This window comes from Octodon degus, unplaced genomic scaffold (genome assembly GCF_000260255.1).
Source record: "Octodon degus isolate 3935 unplaced genomic scaffold, OctDeg1.0 scaffold00001, whole genome shotgun sequence".
Taxonomy (NCBI): domain Eukaryota; kingdom Metazoa; phylum Chordata; class Mammalia; order Rodentia; family Octodontidae; genus Octodon; species Octodon degus.
In genome coordinates, this window is record NW_004524577.1 from 4856297 (window position 1) to 4865688 (window position 9392).

The following is a 9392-nucleotide window of genomic DNA, read 5'->3' on the forward strand; positions in this document are numbered from 1 at the left end:
TAATACATGCACCCATATGCACATAGAGCTTTCACCCAGGAGGAAGCACATACCACCAACACAGGAAAAGGCCTCTTAAATTGAAGAATTCAAATAAAGACAGCAGCATAAACAAAGCCATGTGGAGGATGGTGGCTGTGGCCCTTGTGCGTGGAAGGGTGGGACGTGACTTACTGTGTGCGCTTTTCAGTCAGGCTGACATCACCTTCCAATGGTGAGCCCCTGGACTGGCTGGGTGCACCCTGTGGGAACGCTGGTCCTCATATGTCAGGAGGCTTGGGCTGCAAGAGTCACAGCAGCAATGTTCAGAAACCAAAATACAGAAGCAATGTGGATGTCAATCATCAGAAAAATGGATAAACAATGCCGTAGTCATCCAACACATTATTCTGCAGCAGTGAAAGTGAATTAACTAAATCTAAATGCAACAAGAAAAATAGAATTTGCAAAGAGCATTGTTTACTTTTTAAAAATTTACAGAAGACCAAATGGACCATTATGGCATTTTTCAGATCCAGCAAAACTAAACAATATGCTGTTTAGAAATACAACATATGATATAGAAACACACGAGAGAATGGTGACTATAACATTCAGAAGAGTGGTGTTTTTCTCCTCAGGCAATTCTCCAGCTGTTTCAGCACTCAGCCTTGATGGTCTCGCGTGGGTGGGAGAGTGCTCTGACTGCTTTTGGTCAATCAATTAGAAGTGATGCAGATCACGCCAGGCAGAGCGTCTGATGCCAGGGTGATCATCTTTGCAATGTCCACCCACTCCCTGCCTGTGCCTCTCCTCCTCCTCCTCCTCTACCACCACACCCATGTTTCGCCTGGTACGCCTGGAGCTATACGAGGCACATGTGGTGAAATTAGTAATTTTTAGCTTTGAGTGATGGATTTTTCTGTGTGTCTGTGTGCATGCAAACTGCAGCTTGTGCATCCACAGATTCAGCAGCGATGGTTCAGAAGTATTGGAGGAAAACTCACATCCGTGCTGAACATGTACAATTTCACTATCCCCCAAACAACTCAGTGTAAGAACTACATCCACAGCACATACGTTGTGTTAGATATTGTAAGTGATGTAGAGATGATTTAAAGTATAATGGATGGTATGTACTGGCTCTATGCAAATAAGATACTGCCTTATGTGAAGATCTTAGATCCCAGAGCATTCTGGAGTGAATCCCTGGTAGACACACAGGGATATGTGGACACACATTCGTGTATAGATCTGAAGAATGCATGTGTCTGTGTAAGTGCAGATTCTACATAGAAGAGGACAGTTTTGGATCAAGCATGCTGTGAACTAGGGTTAGGACAAAGTGGGCAGGAAGAAAGGGGCACAGTCAGTAGACGCAGCCTCAAACGCAGGTTATGAGCCGTAATGAAGTTTAATGTATGAAGAAAATTTCAAGATGTTCCCATGAGACTGATGCAGAGTGCTGGGCACAAGTGTCGCAGCTGCAGGCTGAATCCAAGGCTCCTCACCAAGGAGTGGAAGCCCTGTGCCTATCATTATTCTTGTTGACAAACCCATTTCTTGTAATTTTGTCCCCCTCCTATTTCTGCATAGTTATGCCAAAGTACAATAATTTGCACAAAAATTATTTTCACAGCTACACTTTTCCGTGGCCGAAGCGAGCATGTTCCTAGTGCTGCTGGCTGTGCAGGGATTCTTGGCACAGACATGTTGTAGCATCTGGAAAAAGCAGGGGGTTAATCTGCTCCAACCGTGCCAACTTTTCCTGAGAGCCTATTTTGGCCCTTCGCCAAAGTAGCTCACAGTCTCCAAGAGAAGATGAGGGAAGGAATTTGTACCACCTGGTGTGATGGGTCAATGATGGAAGTAAGTGCTAGCCACAGGCAGTGGGGGCCAGGGCAGAGAAGTCCTGTCATCCCAGGATGAATGGTTACACTGGGGCTGAGTCCCACAGAATGGCAGGCAGCCACCAGATTGGTGGAAACAGAGTTTTGAAAATATTAAAGGGACTAAAACCCTGAGACCTAGGATAGCTGGGCCCCGGCAGGTGGGCTGTCACACACCTTTGGTGGCCAGGCAGAGGAGAACCCCGAGGCATGTAGGAAGGCACACACATGCCTTTAGAGGTGGAGAAATCAAGGAGACCAGCAACGTGGAAGGCAGCTGCGAGGAGCCAGAGGTGGGCTCTGGGGAGCTCCACCAACAGAGGGCCAGGCCCAGCCACTACATCCAGGGGCCATGGTCAGCTCCACATGCAGAAAAGGTCCCATGGCACACTTGGCTGGATGACACAGCACATTTTGGGATCTGGCATGGACATTATCTCAGAACTGTAAACACCAGAGCTTTATTTTTTTTCCTTTTTTTCTTTTACTACTTTTCTTCTTTCTTGTTTGTCTGACTGGCTTTCTCTTTCCTGTCTGTTTTGGAAATCATCTTGTTCTGCTTTGTATTTTGTGGTTATTTTTGGTTTTTAGTTCTTTTTTCTCTCCTCTCTTTCTTCAGTCTTCATTTTTTCTTTCTTCTCCTTTCCTTTCTTGCTTTATTCAGTGTTTAGGTTTTTTACCTTTCATTTTCATTTTCTTCTATTGATCCTCTTTCTTTCCTCAATTACTTCTTGAATTTAAAGTTTCAAGTGAATAAACTTTGTCTCTTTCCTTTCTGATTACTTCTTTGCACTCTATTTCATTCTTTCTCTTCTGTGTCCTCCAGTTTCCCAAATCTCGAGTGATCATCTTTTGACCTTCAGCCTTGACTCTACTATATTGGACCCCATTCATCGCTTTATCCTGTCTCCATCTTAACCCCTTGTCTCACCAAAAGGATAAAATACTCCTCTAAGGGGAAATCAGGGCACATTAGTTTATGTCGTATATTTGATTTTGCTATATGAATTTAGAGTTTGTGCATATGGTTATAGGAAGCAGCTTATAGTTATCATAGTTTGTTAGTAGTTGAGGTGTACTAGACACTATTGTTATTATTAACTGTGTTGTGTTAGCCAGGATGTCCCGCGTGCCATAGTCAGGCTTTCTCCCCTGTACGATAACACTGTGATTGTATGTGGTCATAATCATCACCACAGCCCAGCACTGAAGGATTTGATGTTGAGGTGTACTGGACACTATTATTATTACTAACTGTGTTGTGTTAGCCAGGATGTCCCGCATGCCATAGTCAGGCTTTCTCCCCTGTACGATAACACTGTGATTGTATGTGGTCATAATCATCACCGCAGCCCAGCACTGAAGGATTCCATGTTGAACCAAATAGTAACTTTACATATCTGGCAGAAGGGTTCCAGGAAGAGCTCTAAAGAACCACCTGCATCTAGAGGACATTCCTGAAGAACAGACCTCTCCTAGGGCATCCCCAATACTAGTGATAAAGTTGTCTACCAAAGGAAACCATCAAGCATCAACATAAAAAACAAAATAAAATAAAGAGGAAATAGAAAATTATGAGACACAGAGGCAAAATGTAACTTCAGCCCCCAGCCCACTGAGGGCAAGCCCGGAACACAATGTGATGGACAAAATTGACAGTCAAACACTGGAAATTTCTGAAATGATAGCAACAGAAATGAAAAAAAAAAAAAAAAACCTAGGGCCGGCCAAATAGCTCAGCAGATTAAACTACCTACAAGTAGGTACAGGGGCTGGGAGTTCGATCCCTCGGCCTGCTGTGTCAGCCCCACCCTGGGGCACCTTGAGATGGCAGTTGAGCCTGGGCATAGTGGAGTGCACCTATAATCCCAGGAGAATCACTATGAGTCCAATCTAGTAGTGAGACCCTGAACACCCTGTAAACCTTTCCCTAAAATAACAAAGAAAGAAAAAACAAGTGGAAAAGGCTATAGAGAAAATCATCTCTCAAGTACAGAAAGAAATGATGCTGAACATAGCAAATTATTAGTGACAACATAGATAACAGAATAGATGAGCTTAGAAAAATGATGGAAACAAAAAAATGCTCAACATAGGAAAGGAATGGGATCCATGAAACAGATCCAAGCAGAAATCCAAGAGATTAAAATTCCCATTGAAAGTGCATGCAACAGACTGAGCAAAGGGCAGGACAGAATATCTGGCCTTGAAGACAGCACCGCAGCTAGTGATCTTATAAAGAAAAATATTTTTTAAATGGCAAGATGTCATGAAAAATAAATCCAACAGCTCTATGATGAATCAAGGAAGAATAATATAAGAATGGTTGGGGTTGATGAGAAAACTAGAGACAGTGCAAATGCCATAAAAGAAGAAAGAAAAAAAAAAAAAACTCTTCATGGAAGTAATGGCAGAACACTTCCCAAGCATGGATTAAGAATTTGGCGTATAAATAAATGAAGGATATAGACCTCCAAACAGCCATGACCAAAATAAATCTGCACCAAGACATAATACTCAAACTTGCATAAAATCAGCACAAGAACAGAATATTACAAGCTGTTAGAGAAAAGACCAAAAACAATGAAGGAAAGCCCATCAGAATTATAGAAGACTTTGCAAACTCTTAAATCAAGAAGAAATGGGAGTTATTTCAAGTCTTAAAACAGAACAACTTCTAACCCAGATTGATACACTCTGTAAAACTATCATTATTGATGGAGAAATAAGATACTTCTGTGACAAAGAACAACTGAAGAAATCTGTGACCAACAAAGCAACCCTATAAAGAATACCAAAAGACATTCTAAGCAGAGATAAAAATCACTACAATTCTAAGAAAAACAGGAAGAAGCCACCAAGCAAGGCAAGAAATTAGACAGAGGGGAAAATCAGTGAGGCAACAGTAAGAAAATATCATGACAAAGATAAGCCAATACATATCACTTAAAACGATCAATATAAATGGTCTCAATTCACCAATCAGAAGAAAAAGACTGGCAAAATGGATCAAGAAATAAGACACAACAATATGCTGTATACAAAAAACACATTTCATTCAAAAGGAAGTTCATAGACTGAAAGTCAAAGAATGGAAAATAATATCACATTTCATAGGAACCTGGAAAAAAGCAGGTGTAACTATTGTTTGCTTGCTGACAATGTGAACTTCAAACCAAGAATGATCAAAAGAGATAAAGAAAAACATTCTGTACTTAGCATCAAATGTGGGAGCAGCCAACCCATAAGACAATTACTAATAGACATGAAAAAGTAAATAAGCAATAACAATTGTAAAGAGACCTGTGTACCTCATTGTCATGGTGATAGATGTACTAGACAAAAAATCAGCAAAGCAATATCAGAGCTAAACCTTTTCATCGAGGAATGAAAAGGGTACACTTACTACAAATCCTGTGAAAATTCAGAAGGTCATCAATACTTTGACAATCTTGACTTGTGTAGGATGGAAAACATAGAAGGAATGGATACATTCCTAGATATGTATGAATTAGCAAAGCTTAATCAAGAAGATTCAAAAATTCCAAATAACCAAGATCAAGTATTGAGATTGATAATGCAATTAAAACCTACCAAAAAGAAAAGCCCAATTTTAAATTCTATAAGAAATTTAAGGAAGATTTAATGCCAATATTTTTGAACTCTTTAATGAAATTGAAAGGGAAGCAATTTTACCTAACTCATTCCTGGACTTAAGTATTACCCTTCCACCAAATTCAGACAAAGATCTAACCAACAAAAGAAAGTCTACAGGCCAGTCTCCCTCATGAACACGTATGGAAAACTCCTCAATATATAGTATATACTAGCAAACAGATTGCATCAAATCATCAAGAAGATTATACAACATGAGCAAGTGGGATTCATCCTGGATTTCAGAGATGGTTCAACATATACAAATCAATAAACATAATATACCATATCAACAGAGCAAATACAAAATTGCATGATCATCTCAATACACACAGATAATGCTTTCAACAAACTCCAACACGTTCATGATAAAAAAAACCCTACAGAAAATTAGAATAGGTGGATGGTCCTTACCTGAATCTAATAAAAGCCATCTATTACAAACAGCCACCAGCATATTAAATGCACAAAAAATGAAGCTTTCACTCTATAATCAGGAAAAAGACAGGGATGTCCACTGTCATTACTTTTTTTTTTAATACAGAGTCTACAAGGTCTTACTAAACAGATTGGACTCATAGTGATCCTCCTGTTTTCAGCCTCCCAAGTGCTGGGATTACAGGTGTGTGCCACCATGCCCAGTCTGACTTGCCGTAGTCTCAGCACACCTCAGGGATGGGGTCAGCAGAGCTTGTGGTGCCAGAGATCGAGCCCTGGTCCCTGCTTAGGCAGGCACTTTAATCCACTGAACTATCTCGCCAGCACAACTGTTATCACTCTTAATCAATATAGTTCTGAAAACATTAACCAGAGCAATTAGATGAGAGAGAAATAGAAGCAATAAAGTAGTAAATGAAGGACTTGAATTATCATTATTTGTGGATTACATTACTCTATATAGAAGATCCCAAAACTCCACAAGGATACATCCAGACTTAATAACCAAATTCAGTAGGATAGCTACAAACAAAGTCAACACTCAAAAGTAAATAGCAGTCCTGTACACAATAAGGACTGAAAACTCACTGTCAGAGAAATTAGGGAAACAACACCTTTCACAGTAGCATCCAAAAGAATGAAATGCTTAGGAATCAAAGTAACAAAGGAAGTAAAGGATCTATACATTGAAAATTACAGTATTCTGAATAAGGAGATCGAAGCAAATTTCAGAAAACTGAAAGATGCTTGCTTATGGATAAGAAGAACCAAAATAATGAAAATGGCCATGCTCCTAAAACTGTTACACAGATTTAATGCAATCCTGATCAAAATACCATTAGCATCCCTCACAGAACTAGAGAAAACATTCCTAAAATTCATTTGAAAGTAAAGATTTAAATACCAAAAGCAATTCAGCACAACAAACACAAGGCAGGAGGCATTACAATCCTTGACTTGAAATTGTGCTACAAAGCTCCTATGATAAAATCAGCACAGTACTGGCAAAAATAGAGACCTGAGGATCAGTGGAACAGATTAGAAAATAAAGACACAACTGCAAACACCTTCAACCATCTTATTTTTGACAGAAATAGCCTCTTTAATAAGTGGTGCTGGCAAAACTGGCTCTCTACATAACAAAGATTAAAACTAGACCCATATCTGTCACTATGCACTAAATAAAAATAAAAAAGGATCAAAGATCTAAATATTTGTAACAAACACTAAATCTACTGGAAGAGAAATTAGGTAGAAATCTTGAAGACAAGGTAGGTAGAAAGTTCATGAACAAAACAAACCGAAAGAGAAGTCTCTCGAAGAATCAACAACTATGGTCTCAACTTATTTTTTAAAAACTTTTGCACATCAAAAGAAATCAACAGAAGGAAAACACAACCCACAAACTGGAAAAAAACATACATCTTGAGGGGGAGTGTATTTGTACAAGTCACCATGGAGGGTGATTCGTTTCTATTTGTTGAAACCTTTACTACACAAATTCTCAAGACCTGGTAATTCAACTTCTCTGACCACATTAGGGAAGTACTTAAACTAAGTGCATACAGAGGCATGTGCCTGCCTGCTCACATTAACCTTATTTGTCATAATGGGAAATTGATCAATACTGCAGGATCCTTTACAGAGGCATGGATGGATACATAGATAATGCCTTGCATCTACCATTGTAAAACAACATTCATTTAAAAATGATGTGTGGGGGGCCGGCTAGATAGCTCAGCAGACTATAGCACCTGCTTAGGCAAACTTAGGCAAGCACAGGGACCACAGTGCAATCCCAGGCACCACATGCTGTGCCATCCCTGCCCCCAGGGCAGGCCTGAGCTGGCCAGATTCCTGACATGGTGGCATATGCTTCCAGCACTGGGGTAGCTGAAAGAAGAGTACAATCGTGAATCCAAGCTGCATAGTGAGACCCTGTAACAACCAAATGCATTCTAATAATAATAATAATTAGAAAGAAAGAAAGAAAAACATGAGATGTGCACAGGGAAAGATCTCAAGAAGCACACTACTGAAGAGAAACTCAAATTTTAGAATGCCGAATAGAGTATGCTGTTGTTTATGTCGGTGTACTCCTACACATGTTCAGGCACTCACCCAAAGGAATATTATGTCCTCTGTATCATTTCTATGGATATACATGGATATTCCAGAAAAATAACAAGGTGAGGCAGTGAGTTCCTCCTCCGGGCAGTGTACACTGGTAAGGGGGAGGATTTCTAGAGACTTTTTAACTCAAACACAGGCTCTGGGGGAGTGTTTTGCTCTGAGTCTAGTGACGGATGGACAGAGCTTTCTTGCTGATTGATATGGGGTGAGGACAGAAGCTTTCCAGAGAGGAGGCAGTGTTATTTGTTATTCAGGTACTGACCCAGCCATCGGACCTAGAGAGGGAACATTATATGTTCTTGGAATCAGAGTAGTGAGTCTGTCCTAACTCAAGGAGCTCTGGTTTGAGGCTCACTGAGAGTTCAGTAATTGACAAAGGGCGGAGATGTAGGGGGCTGTCTAGCCAGGCAGCATATCAAAGGTGTTCTGTGCTCTGGAATGGGGCAAAGAGTTCTTCGACAGGGCAAAATGAGTCCAGACAGAACAGGAGAGGTCAGCTGGGGAAGTGTTTCTCTTCTCTGGGGTCTTTCAGCCAAAGCCACATCTTAACTTGCTGGGAACACATAAGAGCACCAAGGCAGGGACACATTGGGCACAGGGATGAGAAACAGGACAAAAAGGTAGAGTCACTGTCTCTGGAGACATCCTCTGATGGAGCAGCTTTCCTAGCGTCTTGCTGTAAGAATGGCGCAGTGATTGTGGACAGATGTGAAACAGGCTGGCACTTTTTCTGTGCCCCTTCCCTGCTAGCCCCACTGCTGGTGTCTGGATCTTTCTGAAGTTTCCTCTTGTAGGTGCTAGAGCCTTCCTGAGACTTTTGGGTACAGCGTCTGAGAAGTCTGGGCCACTGTGAAGGGACGGCATTGACGTAGAGCAGAGAGCTCAAGAGCTTTGAGGGGGACAGGAGGGAAGTCTCCATCTAGTAAGTAGACTCCGTGTGGTAGACTCTCAGGAGAGACTAGGACTCCATGTGCATGTGGAAGGTACGCAGGCACAGGCCATCCATTACCTCAGCTCAGTCGGGTGGAGGTCTTGGAGTCCTGACACGTTCTCAGCCTGAACGAGATACAGCTCACAAACTGTGCCTGCAGGGGTGACTGCTCATAGAAACCAAGGAGTAGCACCATGCAGCTGGGCAGATATAAGGAGAGAAAATTCCTGCTCAAAGGTTTTGAAAAAAAAGTCGAAGAGGAAATTTTCAATTTGGTGCTGATGGGTCTCGAACAATTAGCTTTGCTATTTCCCATTATCAAGAAGTAAATATCACACTCAGATTCTGCAGCAGGCGACTGTTACTTT

General features: G+C 41.1%; 1 protein-coding gene across 1 annotated transcript in view; it reads left to right on the plus strand.

Annotated features, from left to right (window-relative positions):
- Hs3st4 (heparan sulfate-glucosamine 3-sulfotransferase 4) overlaps positions 1 to 9392 on the plus strand; it is a gene marked incomplete at its 5' end in the record, with an annotated part of 436418 nt that overhangs the window by 404634 nt on the left and 22392 nt on the right. The gene's annotated exons all lie outside the window — the stretch shown is intronic.